This window comes from Schistocerca piceifrons, chromosome 4 (assembly GCF_021461385.2).
Source record: "Schistocerca piceifrons isolate TAMUIC-IGC-003096 chromosome 4, iqSchPice1.1, whole genome shotgun sequence".
Classification (NCBI taxonomy): domain Eukaryota; kingdom Metazoa; phylum Arthropoda; class Insecta; order Orthoptera; family Acrididae; genus Schistocerca; species Schistocerca piceifrons.
The window spans coordinates 727334245-727361116 of record NC_060141.1 but is presented as its reverse complement, the minus strand read 5'-3'; the positions used below and the strand labels follow the sequence as shown (position 1 = coordinate 727361116).

Genomic DNA, 26872 nt, shown 5'->3' with positions numbered 1-26872 from the left:
ATTGCATTCCAAAAGTTGGAGCAACCCGCTATTTGAGAGACGGGCACAACGCTTTACCTCGTCAGTCTGTATTTCCACGATACGTGTCGCCGTCTAGAACTGGACTGCTCGTCCGTCCCGGTGCCCCTGACGGAAGGAGCCCGCGGCCGGTAAACAGCGTGCGCAAGGAGCCGGCGCTGGAGGGGGCAGGCGCTGCTAACAGGCTTAAGTGGCGGAATTGCCGCCGTGACGCGCCCGGCCGACGGCGGCGGCGACGGCGACGGCAGCGGCGGCGAAGCGCCTGAGATTCGGGACGGCGAGCCGGGAGCCGGGCCCTGCAGGGCGCGCGCGGGCTGCGATGCGCAGGCGCAGAGGGAGGCGGGCCCGGGGGGAACCCCCGGTGACACTGCTCGGTACTCGCGCAGCAACGCCACCTCCTACTAGGCATCAGCTTCAGGCCAGCGCGGCTCCGGAGACCCAGAAGTGGCGCCAAACTGACATGTACCTGTCCAGGAGCGACGGCCAGCGTCTTGAGGGTCATTCCAAGACCCGGACCGCCGCCCACAACCAGGTGACGGGCAATATTATACCTATCCTCTATTCAATTCTCTTCCTTCCTTCTTTCTAAATATTTAATTTCGTTTTGTTTATTAATATCTCACTTGATTTTGTATTAGTTATAAGTTTTTCTAATGCTGCACAAAAAAAAAGATATCAAATGGATGTAAACAAATAGAGCCCGCCTCCACGTGGCGGGACACGGGCAACGGTGTGAGTGGGGACGGGAGCCGGGGTGGTGTACCCCGGTGTACCCCGGACCCAGTCACAGCGGCTAAGTGGCAACATACGACCCACCATAAGAAATTAGACGGTGGGTCGTAAAATATAAGCAGCTAGTGAAAAAAAAAGTGTCCAGGAGCGAATCTGGAGGAAGCTGAGCGTGATACTGAAACAATCACTAACGTAAATGAAACTTCCTGGCAGATTAAATCTGTGTGCCGGAACGAGACTCGAACCCGGGACCTTTGCCTTTCGCGGGCAAGTGCTCTACCAACTGAGCTACCCAAGCACGACTCACGCACCGTCCTCACAGCTTTAATTCTGCCAGTACCTCGTCTCCTACCTTCCAAACTTAACAGAAGCTCTCCTGCGAACCTTGCAGAACTAGCACTCCTGAAAGAAAGGATATTGCGGAGACATCGCTTAGCCACAGCCTGGGGGATGTTTCCAGAATGAGATTTTCGCTCTGCAGCGGAGTGTGCGCTGATATGAAACTTCCTGGCAGATTAAAACTGTGTGCCGGACCGAGACTCGAACGGGACCTTTGCCTTTCACGGGCAAGTGCTCTACACCCTGAGCTACTCAAGCACGACTCATGCCAGTACCTCGTCTCCTACCTTCCAAACTTTACAGAACCTTTCCGGCGAACCTTGCAGAACTAGCACTTCTGAACGAAAGGATATTACGGAGACATGGCTTAGCGACGGCCTGGGGGATGTTTCCAGAGTGAAAATATCATTCTGAAAACATACTCCGGGCTGTGGCTAAGCCATGTCTCCGCAATATCCTTTCTTTCAGAAGTGCTAGTTCTGCAAGTTTCGCAGGAGAGCTTCTGTAACGTTTGGAAGGTAGGAGACGAGGTACTGGCATGACTTGTGCTTGGGTAGCTCAGGTGGTAGAGCACTTGCCCGCGAAAGGCAAAGGTCCCGAGTTCGAGTCTCGGTCCGGCACACAGTTTTAATCTGCCAGGAAGTTTCATATTAGCGCACACTCCGCTGCAGATTGAAAATCTCATTCTGGACTAATGTAAATGTCTCCGGTTGCTAAGAATTCTAGTCTTTCCTAAGATTACAACGATGGCCAGTAATTACTGCTCTGATTTTAAATTTCCTCCTGAGTTGTAATAAGAATTCAGCAAAAAGGGTGAACCTACATATATTCAATGATAAGTTCATTCCAATGCTCAGTGAACTACCTCCACATATATCTCTCTTACGTACATTTCACGTCACTTCAGCAGAACAAACCGTACTAAAAAATGACGCGTTTTCGAGAAATGTTGAATGCGGTATATCACCAAAACTGCGAATTTTCTAATACGCACGTAATAAGAAGGGAAAGCACTAAATACGGCACGTTACCTTCGCACAAGGATGCAAACAGTTTTACTGTTTGTCCCACAATCTGTTACAAAAGGCGAAGATGAAGAAAAAATGTTAGCGTACAGGTGAACGCGAATCTGTACCGTAACTCGACGTCATTATCCACACTGCCGCGGTGAGCAAGTCAAACAGTTAACATGATTATTGATCTTAATATAGGCAACGGCCTTGCCGCAGTGGATACACCGGTTCCCGTGAGATCACCGAAGTTAAGCGCTGTCGGGCGTGGTCGGCACTTGGATGGGTGACCATCCAGGCTGTCATGCGCTGTTGCCATTTTTCGGGGTGGACTCAGTCTCGAGATGCCAATTGTGGAGCTACTCGACCGAATAGTAGCGGCTTCGGTCAAGAATACCACCATAACGACTGGGAGAGCGGTGTGCTGACCCCACGCCCCTCCTATCCGCATTCTCCCCTAAGGATGACACGGCGGTCGGATGGTCCCGGTAGGCCACTCGTGGCCTGAAGACAGAGTATTAATTATTGATCTTACTATAACCCGAAGGCTTTTACTGCCAATGCGTCATTAATTGTCATTTGAGTACCAGAAATCTTACCAAGGGTGACGTGTGTGATAAATCTTGAATGCGACATTCCCTTGAAAATGCATCCTTAAAGTTATTATACAAAAATGCCAACCGCCACGAAACCAAATTGGCGAATATCGCATCGCACAGACTGTCATGTCGGTTTCGCCGTTCTTGCCACAGTGGTTGCCAGTAGGTGAGTGGAAGGGGGGGCAGCCACACAGACTATTAACGTTTGCTCCCTCCGAGCACCTGCTATACACCGTACGTGACCTAGGATACCTGCCTTTCGCGGCGCATACAACGTCCGTACGGGCTGCAAGTGGCGGTACGGGTATCTGGCGCCATGACGCGTGCGAGGCTTCGCGCTTCTGTCTAAAGAGAAATGCTACAAGGATTCATGGTTGCGATAAAAAGTGAACACAGGAGATAAAACAACTGTTCGAATTATGAATAGCGATGTCCTCGTTAGCTACACGTGCTGTTGTCAACAGATGTCGAAAATCAAATTCCAATTCAATCATTCGCCGTTTCTTAATATCTTCCGGGCGCATTTATTTGCGTTACATTCTATGACATGGATCACATTAACTAGTACAAGTTGGATACATGTTGTATAGTACAGGGTGACAATTATTGAACTATATGAAATAACATCGTTATAACTTCTGAACGGTTTGCGTTAGGACGTTCAAACTGCACGGCTACCCGCGTGGCATGATGGGATTGAGTATGGTTTGGCCGGCTAAGTGGGCGAGCGGTTCTAGGAGCTTCATGTCTGGAACAGCGCAACCGCTACGGTCACGGGTTTGAATCCTGCCTCGGGAATGGATGTGTGTGATGTCCTTAGGTTAGTTAGGTTTAAGTAGTTCTAAGTTCCAGGGCACTGATGACTTCACAAATTAAGTCCCATAGTGCTCAGAGCCATTTGAACCATTTGAGTATGGTTTGCTTTAGCGACGAAGCACACTTTCATTTGGAAGGGTTCGTCAATTAGCAAATTCGGCATATTCAGGGGACTGAGAATTCGCATTTCGCGATGGAGAAGTCTCTTCACCGCGCTCAGGTGACTATGTGATGTGCAATGTCCAGTCACGAACTAATCGGTGCGATATTCCTTGATGGCACGGTGACCGCCGAACGGAACATGAACGGTTTGGAAGATGATTTCATCCCCTTTATCCAAAGTGAACCTGATTTCGACAAGATATGGTTGATGCAACACGGAGCTCGATCCCATCGAAGCGAGAGAGTGTTTGGTGTCCTGCAGCAGCGCTTTGGGGACAGCATTCTGGCTCTGGGGTACCCAGAGGCCATTGGCATGGGCCTCGATTGGCCGCCATATTCTCCGGATCTGAACACATGAGACTCCTTTTTGTGGAGCTATATTAAAGACAAGGTGTACAGCAATAACCGCAAAACCATTGCTGAGATGAAAACAGCCATTCAGGAGGTGATTAACAGCACCGATGTTCCGACACTTCAGAACGTCATGCAGACTTTCGCTATTCGTCTGCGCCACATCACAACCAACGATATCAGATGTATCGAACATGACATAACATAAATCGAAATATCTCTAGTGACGTTTACATGTTGAGTGTGTGCACGCCGTAGTTTGTAACTAATTTACGGTTTTTTCATATAGTTAATTGTCAACCAATATGTTTTATTAGCATTACACCTTCTAAAATAGTTACTGTTCCTCCTGTAACAGCATGTTCATTGCAATGAGTAATGACAATACCTTTAAGAACGAAGTTTTGAGTTGTATCTGAATTGGAGATTTACAATGCTACTTCAAGCTAGTGATGCACTAGAGTTTGTTGTTGTTTACTGACGCGTCATTTCCTGCAATGAATTTTCTGAAAAACACTACTTTAATTCTGCCACGCGTTTTCCATAACGTGCTGCGTAAGATGACTAAAAACTTTCTGCCAGTCTTCAGACTTAACTTTGTTCAAAAATGACTCTAAGCATCTGAGGTCATCAGTCCCCTAGAACTTAGAATTGCTTAAAACCTAACTAACCTAAGGACACCACACACCCATGTCCGAGGCAGGATTCGAACCTCCGACCGTAGCAGTCGCGCGGTTCCGGACTGAAGCGTCTAGAACCGCTTGGATTTAACTTTGTTAAGAGGTTCGTTGCTGAGTGCCTCGATTGCAGGTAAGTTTTATTACTGTTATTATTATTATTATTATTATTATTTGTAGCTGGCAACGTATCCTTTAATTTGAGTCCCCATCAAGTGTATTAGGTTGAGATGGCAGTGACAAGATGCTTCTAATTATATTTTGCCACCTCGTATACGTCGTGTTTGGGAAATAGTGGATCATGGGGAGATAGTAGATTCATAAGATTCACGTTTTTAAATTTTATCACTTATTTTGATGTTCGACGCTGAAGCTAGTCATCTCGTTTTTCACTTCTGACGTGCTAGGCTTCTTGTCAATAACAACACAATGGTGGGGACCATTGTCGTGAACTATTGTTGACAGTGTAGGCATTTACCGTGCTTATCATTTCTCTCGACGTTAGTGCCCCGGCCGAGAGAGCAATTGGAACTTTTCGACTAGTAGTATTTGCAGAGCTTTCTTCTGACATTGTTCAATGTCACATTGCACAGAACAAAGAATAGTAGCGGCAGATACAATACTAACCCCGCAACTGTAGGAAACAGAAATAAACAAAATCTCAGAGTGGGACGAATGATTCTACAGGAACAATAAACCGCGGGAAACGGCAGTAGTACACTCGAAGCTGGAAGTGTAAGGGCGATTGCGGTGGTGGTCTCGCAACAGAGAGCTCCTGCTGACGCTACAGGTGTCGCTGCATTGTCGGAATGCGCTGGCCGTCAGTGCTCGAGTAATTCTGAACAGACTGTGCCGTAGATAGAGAGAGCGTCGGCGGGGTCGTCGGCCGTAACACTGCGTCGTCTGTTGACGGTGGAGAGGGGGGGGGGGGGGGGGTCACGCGGTCACCGCCGGGCGCTGCCACCACATCACCAGCACTGCTGTAGCGGGTGTAAGTGCTGCGCATGTTCTAGTAAATGATTACGCAGGCCAACCATGAAAAAACGGTTTCGACACGAGTGGCTTTTTGTCGAGGTTTTTAGTGTGCTGCGTCGTAACAGTGACTGAATGATTGTCAGACTATAGATTCAAACATGTGTTGTCAGCCATGTGTTTCTATTTGACATTGTCTACTTGTTTCACCTCTGGCAGTCGTTGTCAGCCCTTTCGCTCCTACAGAGGAGCTCTTTGCATTCCGTACTGAGGCGGTTTTTGATATGGCTGTACTGCTCCATAAAAGCTGGTGCCTGTGCAGAGATTGGTTTCTTCCGACCGGTATGAAAAACTTATTACCCGACTTCTCGAGATCTATTAGGCGAAAAGATCAGTTTTTTTTTTTCGCATCTGATTCCTGATACCTTCACTCTATAATGAACTGAATTCCTTTTCGCGCTGTATCAAATTAAGTGAAACCTTTATCCGAAATTCTAAAGAGTTTCATCTACATCTACATGGATACTCTTCAAATCCCATTCAAGTGCCTGGCAGAGGGTTCATCGAACCACCTTCACAGCCGGCCGGTGTGGCTGAGCGGTTCTGGGCGCTACAGTCTGGAACCGTGCGACCGCGACGGTCGCAGGTTCGAATCCTGCCTTGGGCATGGAAGTGGGTGATCTCCTTAGGTTAGTTAGGTTTAAGTAGTTCTAAGTTCTAGGGGACTGATGACCTTAGATAGTGCTGAGAGCCATGTGAACCACCTTCACAATTCTCTATTATTCTAATCTCGTATAGCGCGCGGAAAGAACGAACACCTATATCTTTCCGTTCGAGCTCTGATTTCCCTTATTTTATCGTGGTGATCGTTCCTGCTTATGTAGGTCGGTGTCAACAAAATATTTTCGCATTCGGAGGAGAAAGTTGGTGACCGGAATTTCGTGAGAAGATTCCGTCGCAACGAGAAACGTCTTTTTTTTAATGATGTCCATCCCAAATCCTGTATCATTTCTGTGACACTCTCTCCCATATTTCGCGATAATACAAAACGTGCTGCCCTTCTTTAAACATTTTCGATGTCCTTCGTCAGCCCTGTCTGGTAAGGATACCACACAGCGCAGCAGTATTCTAAAAGAGGACGAACAAGGGTAGTGCAGGCAGTCTCCTTAGTAGATCTGTTACATTTTCTAAGTGTCCTGCCAATAAAACGCAATATTTTGTTAGACTTGTATTGGTAAAAACGCAATTCATAAAATTTGCGTATGGTCGAGTTTAGCTGATAAACTACAGCGAATGAAATGTATATAACATACGGAAATTTTATTTAAAACTGAGACTAGAACGTATCTCATTTCGTTCTCTAGTTATTGGGTTTTATGTCTGACCGACGGTCGCGTGCGACGAGCCCTTTCACGTCCTCATCGCACACCGTGTAGCCATAACAATCGTCATATCTCATAGACGATTCGAGATATCGGATCGAGGTTTTTTGCAAATTTTATCACGCTACGGTGATCAATACTCGAAACGTTTTTAATTCGCAGAGATACGGAAGTCACTCGTCCGCAGCAGTGAGAGGGCAGCTGTTCAGGACGCATTCGGATGTCACTGTAGGAAAATCCAGTAACCGCGCGTTTGCACGTCCACAACACTTGGGCAATGGCGTAACCGGACGTGTGTACGCCCACAGCAGCGAAAGGATCAATGTGAAAAATACCCAAGTTGTACGGTGGTTCGGAGTCGATGTTAAACTGCAGATCCTCCTGTAACTGGCTGGCTAAATCTACATGTACATCTACATTTATTCTCCGCAAGCCACCCAACTGTGTGTGGCGGAGGGCACTTTACGTGCCACTGTCATTACCTTCCTTTCCTGTTCCAGTCGCGTATGGTTCGCGGGAAGAACGACTGTCTGAAAGCCTCCGTGCGCGCTCGAATCTCTCTAATTTTACATTCGTGATCTCCTCGGCAGGTATAAGTAGGGGGAAGCAATATATTCGATACCTCATCCAGAAACGCACCCTCTCGAAACCTGACGAGCAAGCTACACCGCGATGCAGAGCGCCTCTCTTGCAGAGTCTGCCAATTGAGTTTGTTAAACATCTCCGTAACGCTATCACGGTTACCAAATAACCCTGTGACTAAACGCGCCGCTCTTCTTTGGATCTTCTCTATCTCCTCCGTCAACCCGATCTGGTACGGATCCCACACTGATGAGCAATACTCAAGTATAGGTCGAACGAGTGTTTTGTAAGCCACCTCCTTTGTTGATGGACTACATTTTCTAAGGACTCTCCCAATGAATCTCAACCTGGTACCCGCCTTACCAACAATTAATTTTATATGATCATTCCACTTCAAATCGTTCCGCACGCATACTCCCAGATATTTTACAGAAGTAACTGCTACCAGTGTTTGTTCCGCTATCATATAATCATACAATAAAGGATCCTTCTTTCTATGTATTCGCAATACATTACATTTGTCTATGTTAAGGGTCAGTTGCCACTCCCTGCACCAAGTGCCTATCTGCTGCAGATCTTCCTGCATTTCGCTACAATTTTCTAATGCTGCAACTTCTCTGTATACTACAGCATCATCCGCGAAAAGCCGCATGGGACTTCCGAGACTATCTACTAGGTCATTTATATATATTGTGAAAAGCAATGGTCCCATAACACTCCCCTGTGGCACGCCAGAGGTTACTTTAACGTCTGTAGACGTCTCTCCATTGATAACAACATGCTGTGTTCTGTTTGCTAAAAACTCTTCAATCCAGCCACACAGTTGGTCTGATATTCCGTAGGCTCTTACTTTGTTTATCAGGCGACAGTGCGGAACTGTATCGAACGCCTTCCGGAAGTCAAGAAAAACAGCATCTACCTGGGAGCCTATATCTAATATTTTCTGGGTCTCATGAACAAATAAAGCGAGTTGGGTCTCACACGATCGCTGTTTCCGGAATCCATGTTGATTCCTACATGGTAGATTCTGGGTTTCCAAAAACGACATGATACTCGAGCAAAAAACATGTTCTAAAATTCTACAACAGATCGACGTCAGAGATATAGGTCTATAGTTTTGCGCATCTGCTCGACGACCCTTCTTGAAGACTGGGACTACCTGTGCTCTTTTCCAATCATTTGGAACCTTCCATTCCTCTAGAGACTTGCGGTACACGGCTGTTAGAAGGGGGGCAAGTTCTTTCGCGTACTCTGTGTAGAATCGAATTTGTATCCCGTCAGGTCCAGTGGACTTTCCTCTGTTGAGTGATTCCAGTTGCTTTTCTATTCCTTTGACACTTATTTCGATGTCAGCCATTTTTTCGTTTGTGCGAGGATTTAGAGAAGGAACTGCAGTGCGGTCTTCCTTTGTGAAACAGCTTTGGAAAAAGGTGTTTAGTATTTCAGCTTTACGCGTGTCATCCTCTGTTTCAATGCCATCATCATCCCGGAGTGTCTGGATATGCTGTTTCGAGCCACTTACTGATTTAACGTAAGACCAGAACTTCCTAGGATTTTCTGTCAAGTCGGTACATAGAATTTTACTTTCGAATACACTGAACGCTTCACGCATAGCCCTCCTTACGCTAACTTTGACACCGTTTAGATTCTGTTTGTCTGAGAGGTTTTGGCTGCGTTTAAACTTAGAGTGAAGCTGTCTTTGCTTTCGCAGTAGTTTCCTAACTTTGTTGTTGTACCACGGTGAGTTTTTCCCGTCCCTCACAGTTTTACTCGACACGTACCTGTCTAAAACGCATTTTCGACTGCCTTGAACTTTTTCCATAAACACTCAACATTGTCAGTGTCGGAACAGAAATTTTCGTTTTGATCTGTTAGGTAGTCTGAAATCAGCCTTCTATTACTCTTGCTGAACAGATAAACCTTCCTCCCTTTTTTTATATTCCTACTAACTTCCATATTCAGGGATGCTGCAACGGCCTTAAGATCACTGATTCCCTGTTCTGTACATACAGAATCGAAAAGTTCGGGTCTGTTTGTTATCAGTACGTCCAAGATGTTATCTCCACGAGTCGGTTCTCTGTTTAATTGCTCGAGGTAATTTTCGGATAGTGCACTCAGTATAATGTCACTCGATGCTCTGTGTGTTTCAATGTGTGTTGACATTCGTCTTCAGCCGTTACAGGAAGCAGACGGCGCTGCAGAGGCGGTCTCACGGGGCTCACACTGACGGCTAGCACCATCTATAGGGAAATTCCGGTTTCATACTTCTACACCTAGTAAACAGGAGAGTGACTCAGCAGAATTCCTCGCGCGCGCCCAGAAACGAACTTCGAATTTGTCTCGCACTAAGTAACTCGGTAGATCGCGAAGGATCAGCTATTCCGGACTTCATCTCCGCCGCAGACTGTGCCCCCACGGCAGTTCCCGCCTGGCTAATCGATTTCGCCAGCTCCAGTCCCTGCTTACAGCGCTTCTTGTAACACACCGCCTCATGCCAGGACTGTACAAACTTTGTCTGCGGCCGATGCTGGAAGCGCTGGCCGTCAGGGGAGAACTACTCGCCCGTAAGGTCGTCCCTACTGGAAACGAGCTGCACTGTGGACAATGCATCAGTTACGGCGAGTGAGAAACCTAAACCGTCCCATCTGAGGTGCCACTGTGTTCGCGTGCTGTCACGGAGAAGTGAAGTCTAGTCCTTCGAATAACGCTAAGGAGGCCGCTAATCTTAACGTCTCCTATCGAAGAATGGACAAACGTCAACTGCGTGGCACTCCTCGCTTCGTAAGTGCAGAGCCAGAAGTGGAACAAGAACGGTGCGTGTCACGCTGTCATCAGTCACCTGAACGATATTTTGCTAAGAGAATTTATAATTTTACGTACGTAAATATCCGGATTTCTTAGATAATTTTCGTAAAATGAAGTAACACGAAGACAGTCTATAAATGGGGAGGAATTCTATAAAATTACAAGCTTTGCTTAACGTAGGAGACTTCTGGTGAAGGAATACTTCAATTTTATTTCATAATAAGCTGTTATTCTTGCAATTTATGCTAAAGCGATGTACTAATGACTAACGTAAAGCAAGTTAATATTTACCATATTAAAATAATTTTATATATGCTGTTGTTAGCCGGCCGGTGTGGCCGAGCGGTTCTAGGCGCTACAGTCTGGAACCGCGCGACCGCTACGGTCGCAGGTTAGAATCCTGCCTCGGGCATGGATGTGTGTGATGTCCTTAGGTTAGCTGGGTTTAAGTAGTTCTAAGTTCTAGGGGACTGATGACCTTAGAAGTTAAGTCCCATAGTGCTCATAGCCATTTGAACCATTATGCTGTTTTTACTGCAACTGTGGGAAGTTAAAAGTAGGAGCGCAAGCCATTTACAGTATGTGGGAGGTGGAGAAAATAAGAAGCCAATCCTGGATATGTGCCTGACTTCACCTTACACCTGTATGATATGTAGCGTCCGACATCGGTTCACAGTCAAGTAATCGGGACTAAAACGTCGCTTCCTCTCCATTTGTAGCCAAAATAGTTCTGGTGATGTAAATACACAATATGATCAAAAGTATCCAGACACCTGGCTGAAAATGACTTACAAGTTCGTGGCTTCCTCCATCGGTAATACTGGAATTCAGTATGGTGTTGGCCACCCTTAACCTTTATGACACCTTCCACTCTCGCAGGCATACGTTCAGTCAGCTGCTGGTAGGTTTCTTGGGAAATGGCAACCCATTCTTCACGGAGTGCTGCACTGGGGAGAGGTATCGATGTCGGTCGGTGAGGCCTGGCACGAAGTCGGCGTTTCAAAACATCCCAAAGATTAAAATGGTTCAAATGGTTCTGAGCACTATGCGACTTAACTTCTGAGGTCATCAGTCGCCTAGAACTTAGAACTAATTAAACCTAACTAACCTAAGGACATCACACACATCCATGCCCGAGGCAGGATTCGAACCTGCAACCGTAGCGGTCACGCGGTTCCAGACTGAAGCGCCTACAACCGCACGGCCATACCAGCCGGCCCCCCAAAGGTGTTCTATAGGATTCAGGTTAGGACTCTGTGCAGGCAGTCCATTACAGGGATGCTATTGTCGTGTAACCACCCCACCACAGGCCGTGCATTATTAACAGGTGCTCGATCGTGTTGAAAGATGCAATCACCATCCCCGAATTGCTCTTTAACGGTGGGAAGCAAGAAGGTGCTTAAAACCAATGTAGGCCTGTGCTGTGATAATGCTACGCAAAACAATAAGGGGTGCAAGCCCCTTCCATGAAAAGCACGACCACATCATAACACCACCTCCTCCGAATTTTGTAGTAGACACTACACACGCTGGCAGATGACGTTCACCGAGCATTCGCCGTACCTGCACCCTGCAGTCGATTCGCCATGTTGTGTACCGTAATTCGTCACTCCAAATAACGTTTTTACACTGTTCAATCGTCCAATGTTTACACTTCTTACACCAAGCGAGGCGTCGCTCGGCATTTACCAGCGTGATGTGTGGCTAATTAGCAGCCGCTCGACCATGAAATCCAAGTTTTCTCACCTCCCGCCTAACTGCCATAGCACTTGCAGTGGATCCTGATGCAGTTTGGAATTCCTGTGATCCAAACACTGAGATGTGAACCCAGAAGCCCAGATTTGAACCCCATTGAGCATATCTAGCACGTCACGGAACAGAGGCTCCGTGCCACGGATCCTGCACGCATGATCAGACCACAGCTGGCTACCGCCCAGCAAACGAGCTGCTGTCAGCTCCTTCCAGGGGAGTTCCAGGGACTTGCAGACTCATTGCCAGGCCGTCGTGGCCGAGCGGTTCTAGGCGCTTCAGTCTTGAACCGCTCGACCGCTACGGTTTCCTCGGGCATGGATGTGTGGGATGTCCTTAGGTTAGGTTTAAGTAGTTCTACGTTCTGCGGGACTGATGACCTCAGATGTTAAGTCCCATAGTGCTCAGAGCCATTTGAACCATTTTTTTTGAGACTCATTTCCACTGCGTCTCAGTGCAGTCCGCTGGCCCACGCGATATTAGGTGCCAATCGCATGACATTTGCTGTCAGTGTATTTCTCGCTAACAGTTTGCTACTATTTATCTACACATAACATTATCTACAAAAAGTAAACGAGTCTGTGATGAGTTTCAGTAGATGTTTCCTCTGTTTAGTGCAGGGGCCGTATCGAACCGAGGATGTCGCATTTGGTGAGATCTGAGCTGGACAGTTCCATATAGAACGTTCTTTGTATTGCTAATACGCCTCCTCTGCGAAAAAGGGGTAACAGTTAATAATACTCGGTTGAGGGGGCGGCAGTTAAACGTGTAAGTAGGCTGTTTAGGTTTTTATGTTGCTAACGTCACGCAGCGCTCTGTATGAAAATCACTGTCTGTGCTGTGTGCATTCTGTGGCTGGTTGGCATTGTTGGAATATTCGCTGTTATAGTGTTGGGCAGCTGGATGTGAACAGCGCGTAGCGTTGCGCAGTTGGATGTGAGCTGCCAGCAGTGGTGGATGTGGGGAGAGAAATGGCATAATTTTGAGAGCGGACGATCTGGACGTGTTTCCACCAGAAAGAGTAAATTTGTAATACTGGATATCATGAATTGATATATACAGGGCTATTACAAATGATTGAAGCGATTTCATAAATTCACTGTAGCTCCATTCATTGACATATGGTCACGCCACACTACAGATACGTAGAAAAACTCATAAAGTTTTGTTCGGCTGAAGCCGCACTACAGGTTTCTGCCGCCAGAGCGCTCAAGAGCGCAGTGAGACAAAATGGCGACAGGAGCCGAGAAAGCGTATGTCGTGCTTGAAATGCACTCACATCAGTCAGTCATAACAGTGCAACGACACTTCAGGACGAAGTTCAACAAAGATCCACCAACTGCTAACTCCATTCAGCGATGGTATGCGCAGTTTAAAGGTTCTGGATGCCTCTGTAAGGGGAAATCAACAGGTCCGCCTGCAGTGAGCGAAGAAACGGTTGAACGCGTGCGGGCAAGTTTCACGCGTAGCCCGCGGAAGTCGACGAATAAAGCAAGCAGGGAGCTAAACGTACCACAGCCCACGGTTTGGAAAATCTTACGGAAAAGGCTAAAGCAGAAGCCTTACCGTTTACAATCGCTACAAGCCCTGACACCCGATGACAAAGTCAAACGCTTTGAATTTTCGGCGCGGTTGCAACAGCTCATGGAAGAGGATGCGTTCAGTGCGAAACTTGTTTTCAGTGATGAAGCAACATTTTTTATTAATGCTGAAGTGAACAGACACAATGTGCGAATCTGGGCGGTAGAGAATCCTCACGCATTCGTGCAGCAAATTCGCAATTCACCAAAAGTTAGCGTGTTTTGTGCAATCTCACGGTTTAAAGCTTACGGCCCCTTTTTCTTCTGCGAAAAAAACGTTACAGGACACGTGTATCTGGACATGCTGGAAAATTGGCTCATGCCACAACTGGAGACCGACAGCGCCGACTTCATCTTTCAACAGGATGGTGCTCCACAGCACTTCCATCATGATGTTCGGCATTTCTTAAACAGGAGATTGGAAAACCGATGGATCGGTCGCGGTGGAGATCATGATCAGCAATTCATGTCATGGCCTCCACGCTCTCCCGACTTAACCGCACGCGATTTCTTTCTGTGGGGTTATGTGAAAGATTCAGTGTTTAAATCTCTTCTACCAAGAAACGTGCCAGAACTGCGAGCTCGCATCAACGATGCTTTCGAACTCATTGATGGGGACATGCTGCGCCGAGTGTGGGAGGAACTTGATTATCGGCTTGATGTCTGCCGAATCACTAAAGGGGCACATATCGAACATTTGTGAATGCCTAAAAAAACTTTTTGAGTTTTTGTATGTGTGTGCAAAGCATTGTGAAAATATCTCAAATAATAAAGTTATTGTAGAGCTGTGAAATCGCTTCAATCATTTGTAATAACCCTGTATATGATGACTTTTGAACATTATTAAGGTAAATACATTGTTTGTTCTCTATCAAAATCTTTCGTTAGCTAAGTATGCCTATCAGTAGTTAGAATCTTTTATTTAGCTGATAGTATTGGCGCTCGCTGTATTGCAGTAGTTCTAGTAACTAAGATTTTTGTGAGGTAAGTGATTCATGAAAGGTATAGGTTATTGTTAGTCAGGGCCATTCTTTTGTAGGGATTATTGAAAGTCAGATTGCGTTGCGCTAAAATATTGTGTGTCAGTTTAGTGTTGATCAGAATAAGTAAAGAGAGAAATGTCTGAGTACGTTCAGTTCTGCTCAGCTGTTTGAAAATCAAATAACGTAAGAGGTTCATCAGCACAGTAATTCATAAATTTTTTTGAGGTGACGTTTCAAACGGTAGTGCCCTCTGGTAAGGAACTCCCGATCGCCACACTCTGACGTCACTGTGATCTCATTCAGAGCGGTGATGTGCGAAACATTCCGTCACCGAGTTAGCGACTGCCACGTTATTACGGCCTGTTAACAGACTCCCGTGAGGGGTTCCGCTGAAGTACGTACGGCCTGCCGAGTTGCTCAACAACGGCGCTTCTTAATGACACGTCGGCGAATCCACCGCCAGGGTCCGGTTATTTCCACTAGGAACTGAGAAATCTCTGTGGCTGGAACGACAGTGGTTTAACCCGACGAGTTAGCTAAAATTCTCCGAATTATTCTCGTAACTGATCTTGGAAGAACTTCGAGCAACATAAAAAACCATATTTTCCCAGTACCCTGTGTATATTATTACACATAACCTACAAGCTCTTTCCTTTCTCAATGGCCACAGTAAACAATTTATACCTTCTCATTCGACAATATCATTATCATTGTTAAGTGTAAATATTATCCGCAGAAACATCATGCTCCTTTACAATGTGGCAACGTTATAATGACTCTGTTGTTTCATTTCTGAATGGCTTGATGCGGCCCACCACGAATTCCTCTCCTGTGCCAACTCTTTGTCTCAGAGTAGCACTTACAGCCTATGTCATCAGTTATTTAATGGACATATTCCAGTCTCTGTCTTTCTCTACAGCTCCCTCTAGTACCACGCAAATTATCCCGTGGTATCTTAACAGATGTCTTTCCATCCTGCCCCTTCTTCTTATCAGTGTTTTCCATATAGTCCTTTCCTCGTCATAGTCCCGCAGCGATCGCAGGGTCGGCTTGGATACAACGGATTTGGCAATGTTAGTGTTAGGGATGGCCGGATGCCCTTCCTGCCGCCACCCCATACCCCCCAGGATGGAATCAGTGTACTCCAACTGTCTGCGTCTAGTGTAAATCGGGAAATAGTGCGGACGTGTTTCAAATGTCTCCGACGTGTCTAACTGAGGCGGAACGTGGGGACCAGCCCAGTATTCACCTCGATGGATGTGGAAAACCGCCTAAAAACCACATCCAGGCTGGCCGGCACACCGGCCCTCGTCGTTAATCCGCCGTGCGGATTCCATCCGCGGCCGGCGCACCTACCCGAGTCCAGGAAGCAGCGCGTTAGCACTCTCGGCTACCCTGGCGGGTCCCCTGCATATTTTATCAGTCCACTTAATTCTCAACATTCTTCTGTACACCACACCTCAAATGCTTCGATTCTCTTCTGTTCCGATTTTCCCACAGTCCATGTTCCACTACCATACAATGCTGTGCCCCAAATGTACATTCTCAGAAAGTTCTTCCTCACATTAAGGCCTATGTTTGATATTAGTAGACTTCTCTTGGCCAGGAATGTAATTTTGCCAATGATAGTCCGCTTTTTATGTCTTTCTTGCACAGTCCGTCGTAGGTTATTTAGCTGCCTAGGTAGCAGAATTCCTCAACTTCATCTACTTCGTGATCACCAATCCCAATGTTAAGTTTTTCGCTGTTCTCATTTATGCTACTTCTCATGGCTTTCGGGTCCTACAGAATAAACAACAGACATAAAAATGACCAAATGGAAAAAGATCAAAATGGAACCAAGTACTTGTAAACAGTTAGTCTTCTCGTGTCAGACTAGGGCGTTTCGGTATCGTTATTTCGTTTCTTTATGAGGAGATGAGAAAACCGATTTGCCACCTATTAATAAGACAAAAATAAACTGCGTTTTGCATGTTTACCAGTGTTACATTTCGATACCTGATCAGTAAGAGACACTAGCACTCCGTCAGCAGTGATGGGACACTATGAAAATGGGAATTAGTCTAAGTAGATACCACAGAAGTTTCTTTACGCTACTTTATCTCAAAGGTTTTGTCCTTTTGTTTTTTTTCAGATGGACGTTTTCTTAGTCAAGGTTAGGTTAGTGGTGTTTAACGTCCCGTCGACAACGAGGTCATTAGAGACGGAGCGCAAGCTCGGGTTAGGGAAGGATGGGGAAGGAAATCGGCCGTGCCCTTTCAAAGGAACCATCCCGGCATTTGCCTGAAACGATTTAGGGAAATCACGGAAAACCTAAATCAGGATGGCCAGAGACGGGATTGAACCGTCGTCCTCCCGAATGCGAGTCCAGTGTGCTAACCACTGCGCCACCTCGCTCGGTCTTAGTCAAGACTCTCTGGATTATTGTTTCATCTCAAACATACATGAAATTTTTCTCATAGTATAAACTTCCAAACACACCAAGAAAGCGATGACGACGATCAGGACGATGTGCACGGAGTTACCTTATCCGTAGCGCTGCTCACGACATTTGTTTACCCAATCGTTAATCGAGCTACTGGCACATATCCCTGTTTACAGCCGCCATCTGCGAGTACCTTTGAGGGATAAAACACACACACACACACACACACACACACACACACACAGAAAAGAACGTGCAAGCGTGCGCCAACACACAAGACTATTGCGTGTGAAGAGCATAGGTTCTGCTGCATATGAGACTGCAAACAAATGTATGGCCCTGTTGGTTTGAAATTCCCTAGTGTGCGATATGAACGAAGAGCCGAATGAGGAGAGCCGATACGATTGGAAAAGGAGGCACGACGAGGCATGATGTTAGCGTTCAGTAGTGAGGATAAGATCTGGCTGCCGGCTGCGGTTCAGAACGGCTGCGTGACTCACCTCTCATTGTCTCGGGAGAAAAAGATACCCTGAAATGGAGCGCTGGCGCCTTGCGTCACAGGTCGGACCGTGCAAATTCCCAGAACTACCGCGAAATACCTGACGCCATGGAAGCATCGCGGTGTCCAGGTGTCTGTTTCATCTGCTCGAATTATGCCGTAGGCACTGCGAAACGACTCTCAGCTAGGAATAGACCACATATTTCGCACGCTGTTGATTCATCTTCGACAGTAATTCATGCATTTATGCGGCTTTAACCGCTTTTGAATTCGTCGAATTCGTGTAAATGCTCGCTTCTGTCACGAATTTTGAAAGTGTGTGTGTGTGTGTGTGTGTGTGTGTGTGTGTGTGTGTGTGTGTGTGTGAGAGAGAGAGAGAGAGAGAGAGAGAGAGAGACCATATTCCACTATTCCCTGGATGGTGAAGGATCTTTGTAACAATAGTAGATATTTATTGCATTTTGCCTGAAGATGACGAGTACCAAATTTGTCGAAACGTTGCCGCAGAAAGACGTCTTGACTCGGTTTATAGCCCGAGAATACTTCATCGATAGCAGACATTCTCTTTCCTACTCCATTCTCTACGACGTGGCAGAAACTGTTTTACGTGTATATAGGAGCCTTGAATTCTCTCGTCTTATTCTCATGGTCCCCACGCAAAATACCCGCCTCCTCAGCCGACGTCGCTAACGTATCCTTGTGCGGTGGCTCTCGACTTTGAGGTATGCCGCTTCGAGTCTTAGTGGTGTAAAATTTTCACTGCCAGGATTCAGCCGGCGGAGGGGGGAAAGATGGTGGCGTAAAATTCTTGATAACCAATGTTCAGAACTCAATTCCAGTCCTTTACGTAGTGTCTCATGAAATGAGGGTAGCCTATGTACCGCTGTTGGTGATCCGTCCGTGGGATGGGGACATCAAGCTGTCATCCCCCGGTGCTGTTCTAGAGATCTGTGCTGGCTTCCATTCGTCCGTAACAACACAGCCTCAGCACAACGCTGCACAAGCACTCACCACAGTCATTCACATTTGACGCTTCGTAAGAAATCGGAGGAAGGCAATGGCGCCGGCCAAGGTGGCGGAGCGGTTCTAGGCGCTACAGTCTGGAACCGCGCGACCGCTACGGTCGCAGGTTCGAATCCTGCCTCGGGATTTGATGTTTGTCCTTAGTTAGGTTTAAGTAGTTCTAAGTTATAGGGGACTGATGACCCCAGAAGTTAAGTCGCATAGTGCTCAGAGCCATTTGAACCATTTTTGAAGGCAATGGCAAACCACTTCCACTACGGTCTCGGGTAGAACGGCGATGCATGATTCCTGCATTTTCTATCCTACGCTCATTCACTGAGGATGGGACTACTTTGACCTGACTACGCAAAATGTAGGATGGACCTTTAGAACTATTGGGCAATCTACCACGAATGCCAACATTCTCTATTTATCCAGAAAAAGGTTTCGTCGCCTTTCGTCCAACTATTTCCTTCAAAGTTCCACGAGCATCTTCAGTACACTTCCGTATGAGTTACGGGCTACCGCTGTTAAAATGTTAACGGTGTCAGACCTACTTAACGAGACCTGAAAACCTTGGAGCAGTACTCAAGAATGACTCGGAGAAGGGTACTGCATGAAATTTTCTTAACGGGTGCAGCGTAGTTTCCCAAGATCCTCGCAGTAAATATAAGCTTTTTATTCGCCTTCCCTACTCTCATGAACGTTCCACATCACACACATATTTAAACAAGTGACAGGCTCCAGGAGGTTACCGCTAAGCTTGTAATCGGATACCTTCGATTTCTTCTTTATTTTGCGTTTTCAATGTACTGTATGCAAATAAACGTCACTGAAGTCTCTTTTGAGGCGTAGCTTAGTGTATTGAGATTACAACTGAGTAGATAGCTTTCTAATCTCATTCCACCCTTAAATTTCCTTCAGCACATTTCGACACAACAGTACTTTGCTAGGCGTGGTCCTATTGAAGAAGAGATACCATTGCCTTCCTCCGACCTTCGAACTGAAGTACCCAGCCATTTATAGAGGGGACCTACAGTTCCAAGTTGACTCCGAATTAGTGTGATTCTCAAAATTTCTGACGTACGCAAGTCATTACAACAGGTGAAACATATGAGAAAGAAGTGACTGATAAAAATCTTAGGACTGACCAGGGATCGAAACCATGACCTTCGCAATTGACGTCTGGGCACATTACCACTGAGCTAATGCAAAATGATTTCGGGGTTATTAAGAAACTAAAAATGATGTTCTTGATAAAACAAGAGATTCACGGATAAACTAAAGTAAGCACCACACACGGATTAGACGCTGAATGTTCCGACTAGCCGAGTGCTGCCTCCAAGGCAGAACGGGGAGCGATCTATGTTCAGTATGTCGGCAATACATCCAGCGGCGCTAACCATTTCCTTAGAGCCGCGGTTAGACAAAATTATAGAAAGTATTTGTTAAATTATTCGAGTCGATAAGGTTTTTAACCATAGAGGAATGGTGAAAATTACGTGAGTAAATCAAATTACTAATGAGGAGGTACGGAATCGAACTGGGAATAAGAGAAGTTTATGGTAGAAGTTGACTGAAAGAAAGGGTCTATTGACAGCACGCATCCTGTGAAATTAAGGCATCATCAGTGTGATAATGGAGAGAAGTGTGGACGGTAATAACTGTAGAGGGAGACCAAAGGGGGAATACAGTAAGTAGGTTGACACATGCAGGTAGCAGTAGATGAAGAGGCTTGTACAGGATAGGTTAGCGTGTAGGGTTGCACCAGACCAGTCTTTGAACTACGGGCCACAACAGAAACAGCACAACAAGGGTTTCAACCGCCAATCAACTCCACAAACTGTTTCTTTTTTTTTATATACCAGCAAAATTTGTCTCCTTCACAGGAATCATTTGGTCCTCCAAGGCCACAGTCTTCAACCGCGTTACACACTGTGTCACACCCCGCCCAGCTTTATTATACAGTGAGGTGACAAAAGTCGTGGGATAGAGATATGAACCTATACAGATGGCGGTAGTATCAAGTAAACGAAGCACGACAGGAATGAAGAGACTTTGAACGTGAAATGGTAGTTGGAGCTAGACGCATCGGACATTCCATTTCGGAAATCGTTAGGGAATTAAATATTTCGGGATCCGCAGTGCCAAAAGTGTGCTACGAATACCAACTTTCATGTATTACCTCTCACGACAAACAATGGAGTCGCTGAAGGCGTTCTTGTAACGACCGAGAGCAGCGGCTTTTGCATAGAGTTGTTAGTGCTAACAGAGAAGCAACACTACGAGTAATAACCGTATAAATTAATGTGTGGCGTACGACTACCGTATCCGTTAGGAAAGTGCGGCGAAATTTGGCTTTAATGGGCTATGGCAGCAGACGATCGACGCGAGTGCCTTTCTAATAGTACGACATCGTCTGCAGCACTTCTCCTGGGCTCTTGACCATATCGGTTGGATCGTAGACGACTGGAAAACCGTGGTCTGGTAACATGAGTCCCGATTTCACTTGGTAAGAATTGAGCGCAGACCCCACGTTGTCAACAAGACACTGTGCAAGCTGGTGGTCGCTCTATAATGGTGCGAGCTGAGTTTATATCGAATGGTCTGGGTCCTCTGGTCTTCGGCTGCTTTGAGGCCATTTGCAGCCATTCGTGGACTTTATGTTCCGAAACAACAGTGTCATGTCACCGGTCCACAACTGTTCGCGATTGGTTTGAAGAAAATTCTGGACATTTCGAGTGAATCATTTGGTCACCCAGATCGCCCGACACGAATCCCATTGAACACTTATGAGATGTAGTCGAGAGGTCAGTTTGTGCACGAAAGCCTGCACCAGTAACACTTTCACAAATGTGGACGGCTATAGAGGCAGTATGGCTCAGTAATTCTGGCAGGGACTTCCAATTACTTGATGAGTCCCCAAAAGGAGGTCCGACACGATATTAGGAGGTACCTCCTCAGCGTAAACTGCCTCCCTCTGCTGGCTTCACGAAGATGAGCGCTCAGGCACTTCCACCTCTGTGTTCTCGTGCTTCCTTCACTTCTGCTGCGAGCCCAAGCTGAGTTTGTGACTATGTCCTCGACTACGCCCACTGGTACTTTCTTCGAGCTTCGGTGGACCGCGAGTGAAGAGGACACGTACGTGGCACAGCGGGAGGTGGGGACCAGCTGCCGGCCGGCAGACGCGTGACCCACGCTCTCCTCTGCTGTCCAGCAAGAAAGCGCCGCGCTTTTGTCCAGCGGGCAGTTGGCCCCACCGTACAAAAAACTGCAGTCTCGCTGTGCCGTCTCCAGATTCCGTGCTCTACTTTCGTTACGGCTTGACCTCGGCGCCGAGGTCACTGGAAACGAAATTCTACGAGGGTGGAATCAGCACTCGATCGTGGCTTCAATCAATGAACCTCCCAGATTTTAGTCTGAAATCGTATGGGAAAACCCCGCAAGGCCTAATAGAAAACGGACAGCCTGTGATATAATTCTACTGAAGTCGCCGCGCTGTACATAAAACAGAGCTCGACTACGACCACTCGATCTATCCCAGATCCACTACTTTAGATGTGAACTGTTACCTGAAGCAAAAATAAGAAAAAGGCTGTGAAGCCAAAGGAAAAAAAGAGATTAGTCACTACATTTAGCAAACACCTTAAGAAGGCCATACGGAAACACATCATCATCAGTGTTCTGCCAAAAGGCAGGTTTTCACATGCTAGTTCTCCAGGCTGTCCGGTCTTCTGCCATCCTCTTCAGATCTGTATAATTTCCTCTTCTCTTTACGTCGTCTATCATCTTGTATCTCCTTCTTCTTCTCAGTCTTCTCCCACAAACCAATCTTCCCAAAGCATCTGCTAGCAAGCACTCCCTTCTCAATAAATGTCCCAAACAGTTCTTTTTCCTTTCTCTTACAACCTTCAGCAGACCTCTCATCAACCCTTTCCAGTACTCTTTCATTACTCACTCATTCCATCCAGCTTAATCTCTCCATCCTCCTCCACATCCACATATCAAATGCTTCTAACCTTTTATCATCCTCTCGTCTCAGCGTCGATGTTTCTGCCCCATATAGTGCCACACTCCAGACAAAACATTTGCCAAGCCTTTTCCTTAGTCCTTTATCTAATTTGCCACATCAGAGTCTCCTCTTTCTGTTGAATGCCTCCTTCGCTATGGCAATTCGAGTTTTCACCTCCTGGTGACATCTCAAGTCTTCAGTTATTGTGCTTCCAAGATATTTAAATACACTTACTTGGCTAATGGTAGATTGTCCTGTTTTAATATTGGACAGTCTGCGTCTTGTACTGATGACCATACCTTTGTTTTTGCTGTGTTTATTTGCGTCCCATATTCCACACAAGCTTCATTCAGATCTTTCAGCATGTTATTCACTGTCCGCTCACTTTCTGCCACTAACATCATGTCATCAGCAAATCTTATACATTCTATTCTCTTTCCACCAATAAATATTCCTCTTTTCCCATCTAAGCCTTTCGCAATAATCTCTTCAAGGTATACGTTAAACAACAGTGGGGATAGGCAACAACCTTGTCTAACACCTCGTCCAATACTGCTTCCTCCTGACTTTTCATTTCCTATCCTTATCCTTACTTTCTGGTGTAAATATAGATCCTGTACCAACCTCTCTTTCCAATCTACTCCTTTCCACCTTCAAAATATCCATCAGCTTGTTCCACTGAACTCTGTCAAAAATCACGTTAAATGTACATGGCAGCATCTTTCAGAACTAGCATTTCCTGCGTGGATGGAAAGCCCAGTTTCATGCAGGTTTTTGACAAAGAGACAACTCAATTGTGATTTATATTCAGACGATGTCACAACCTTAACACACAAAGCTAATTACTAGGAAAAAGGAATTTAGATGCATATATGCACAATGATGCGATGAATGAAAATTTGTAGCAAAGCTAGCATTCAAACCCGGGTCTCCTGCTCTCTAAGTGGATGCGCTAACCACTAGGCCACCCTAGCGCTGAAACCCACGTCTCCTGCTCACTATGCAGAGGCGCCATGGTGGCATAGTGGTTAGCGCATCTGCCTATTGAGCAGGAGACCCGGGTTCAAACTGGAAGACAGTATGTTGCTTGATATTTTATTTTAGTATATAAACTTATTTCGGCTTTATTTCCTTCATCAGTACATGTCCTGGCGTTTTAGATGGACATATGTCAACTTTGAGTAAACTATTATTATTGCTCTCTGTAATTGCTAGATGAACATTTTTTTTCAGAAACGTCTTAACGTTGTTCGGTAATTTGCTGTTGCACGCAAGTTATAATACTTTTTTACTATATGACAGTTGTAGAAATCAAGTTTGACAGTTAATTCTTTACTCAAAGATATTGTAATACGAAGAAATCTGGGAAAGACGAGGCTAATAACGCAAGTGCAGATGAAGAAGAAGAAGACAAGAAGAAGACTTCAGTCGAACCTATGGCAGACCGTTGAGCAGAATTTTATCAATCAGGCAATTTTTGGTGGCTGCTGTGCCTACTGCAACTAAAATCTTTCCATTTAAGTTAATGGATTGATGTGTGACTTGCGATATAACAATGTTTTATTTACATCACATCGATGCCCCTGCTTCGGGTCAGACCTGAACAATTTTTCTCGAAGACCCGGTAGCCAAGGAAAAGCAAATATGGACGGACGAGCTGCTCGCATCTAGGGGCAGTTACTACTTTGACTCGTTACACGCACCTTGCTTCAATAAAGATACAGATTCTCCTACAAGGCGGCAAGCGATACTCGAGCCTCTATAATTCCGGAAACTCGTGTTCTCCATTTCGGCAGCTTATTTTAGTCGGTTCAAATGGCTCTGAACACTATGGGACTTAACTTCTAAGGTCATCAGTCCGCTAGAACTTAGAACTACTTAAACCTAACTAACCTAAGGACATCACACACATCCATGTCCGAGGCAGGATGCGAACCTGCGGCCGTAGCGGTCGCGCGGTTCCAGACTGTAGCACCTAGAACCGCTCGTCCACACAGGCCGGCTATTTTAGCCGGTTCTCCGCCTGTCTTAGAAGATCATAATTCCACTTGCGGTCTTCGCCTGCCTGGATTCTGGAAACGCTGGGTGTGTGCATTCTCCTCGCTTGGCACCCGTCGCCGTAGCGTGCTCGGCGACTACAAAATACCGCGCTCCGCAGAGTTCCTTGACATCTTAAGTGAATGCAGCGGACGTACGTACGCGTCCGCCTACACACACAAACAAGAGGTGCGCGCAGTCACGGAAAGAAAGGAGGCGAGCAACAGTCGTTTGAAGGCAATCAAGTATTCTCCGCTTGTAGCGAACATACAAGAGACCCATTACCGGAAGACTTGCTGAGCAGTAGTGCTCCTACGTAACTAGCAACGTGGAAAACAAGGCGACAGAGATGGAGCGTGCTCAGCACACAGGAGGTTCGTGGATCGAGTCATAATACAGTCACGAAGACAGACATTTTTCGTGATTTCCCTCATTGTGAATGCAGCGATGGCTCCTATGAAAAGAGCGCGACCGGGTACCTCTGGCCTATCTTTCTCTAGTATGAGCTAGAGCTCCATCTCTGATAATCTCGCCTTATAAAAAGCGAGCTTCTCGCCAGACCGTGAAGGCCCAAGGGACGCCTACCGACCGCCGTGTCATCCTCTGCCACGCTGATGGTGTATGGAGGTGCGTGCACCCAGCATAGAGCTCTCCGGCCGTTTTGCAGACGTCCCAGACCGTGGAGCCGCCACCATTCGATCGAGCAGGTTCCTCAGTTGGTACCAGGTCTCTCACTACGGAAAAAAGTCCTTAGCAGTACCGGGAATCGAAACTGGGTCCTCCACAGGGCAGCCACCTACGCTGACTGCTCAGCTGTAACTCACATACAGGACGCCAAAACGTAGTCTGTCTTTTTTACTGTAGTAAAAAACCACGCGTCACTATTCTCAGCACATTCGTGCCTGCTGCGTTTAAAAAGGAATGCACTCGGCTAGCATCACAAATAATGCCGACGTCATTCGTCAAAATATTCTCTTTGAAGAGCGTACCACGTAGTTCTCCATTTCATCTAGTAATTCAGTAAACATGCAAGCTAAACTGTATTCAGTTTTCTATGCCAAACGAAGATAGCGCAGTCGTATATTCTAGAATGAGATTTTCACTCTGCAGCGGAGTGTGCGCTGATATGAAACTTCCTGGCAAATTAAAACTGTGTGTCAGACAGAGACTCGAAGCACTTGCCCGCGAAAGGCAAAGGTCCCGAGTTCGAGTCTCGGTCCGGCACACAGTTTTAATCCGTCAGGAAGTTTCATATCAGCGCACACTCCGCTGCAGAGTGAAAATCTCATTCTGGAAACATCCCCAAGGGCGTGCCTAAGCCATGTCACCGCAATATCCTTTCTTTCAGGAGTGCTAGTTCTGCAAGGTTCGCAGGAGAGTTTCTGTAAAGTTTGGAAGGTAGGAGACGAGGTACTGGTAGAAGTAAAGCCGTGAGGACGGGGCGTGAGTCGTGCTTGGGTAGCTCAGTTGGTAGAGCACTTGCCCGCGAAAAGCAAAGGTCCCAAGTTCGAGTCTTGGTCCGGCACACAGCTTTAATCTGCCAGGAAGTTTCAGTTGTATATTCTGTTAAATTTTGCGATGAGCGTGTAGTATTCTCTAACAGTGATATAAATCATCAAATCATTTACTTACTAGACAAAGCGTGATCTTGCTTCCCCACCGAGTGGTAAAGTTTTTTTTATGAAATGAGATAATTACATACTTCTACTGAATACAGTTTCATATCTGAGAATGAACACCGAAATACTATGAATGTCCTACTGCAGTTTTTGCATTTTGTAAAACAGTTTTCGGCTTTAGATGGTGGTGATCAGGAAACAACGTCCTAAGATTTCTAAGAACGCGATATACAGAAAAGAGCGGAAACAAAATATCGAGCCGCAAATAACACTGAAACTAACGTTAACTTACGCGAGAGGGATTGCGGGAACGATATAATCTCGTACAGGAGACGCTATAATTTTGTTTTAAATCACGACTATATTGTGGCTCGGTAGTTCCGTGCTCAAGTGCTAGATCCTTGAGCGGCCCTAGGATTTTTTACGTCGTTTTATCACCTCTTTCATCTTGACGTGAAATATTTCAAAGTTGCTACTTGATTCGTAATCCCCTTATAAGTGACTGGGTAAATCACTTAGAA

General features: G+C 46.2%; 1 pseudogene; it reads left to right on the top strand.

The window, feature by feature from the left end:
* Window positions 1-2299: 2299 nt before the first annotated feature.
* On the top strand, window positions 2300-2417 carry LOC124796735 (annotated as a pseudogene).
* Window positions 2418-26872: the final 24455 nt, after the last annotated feature.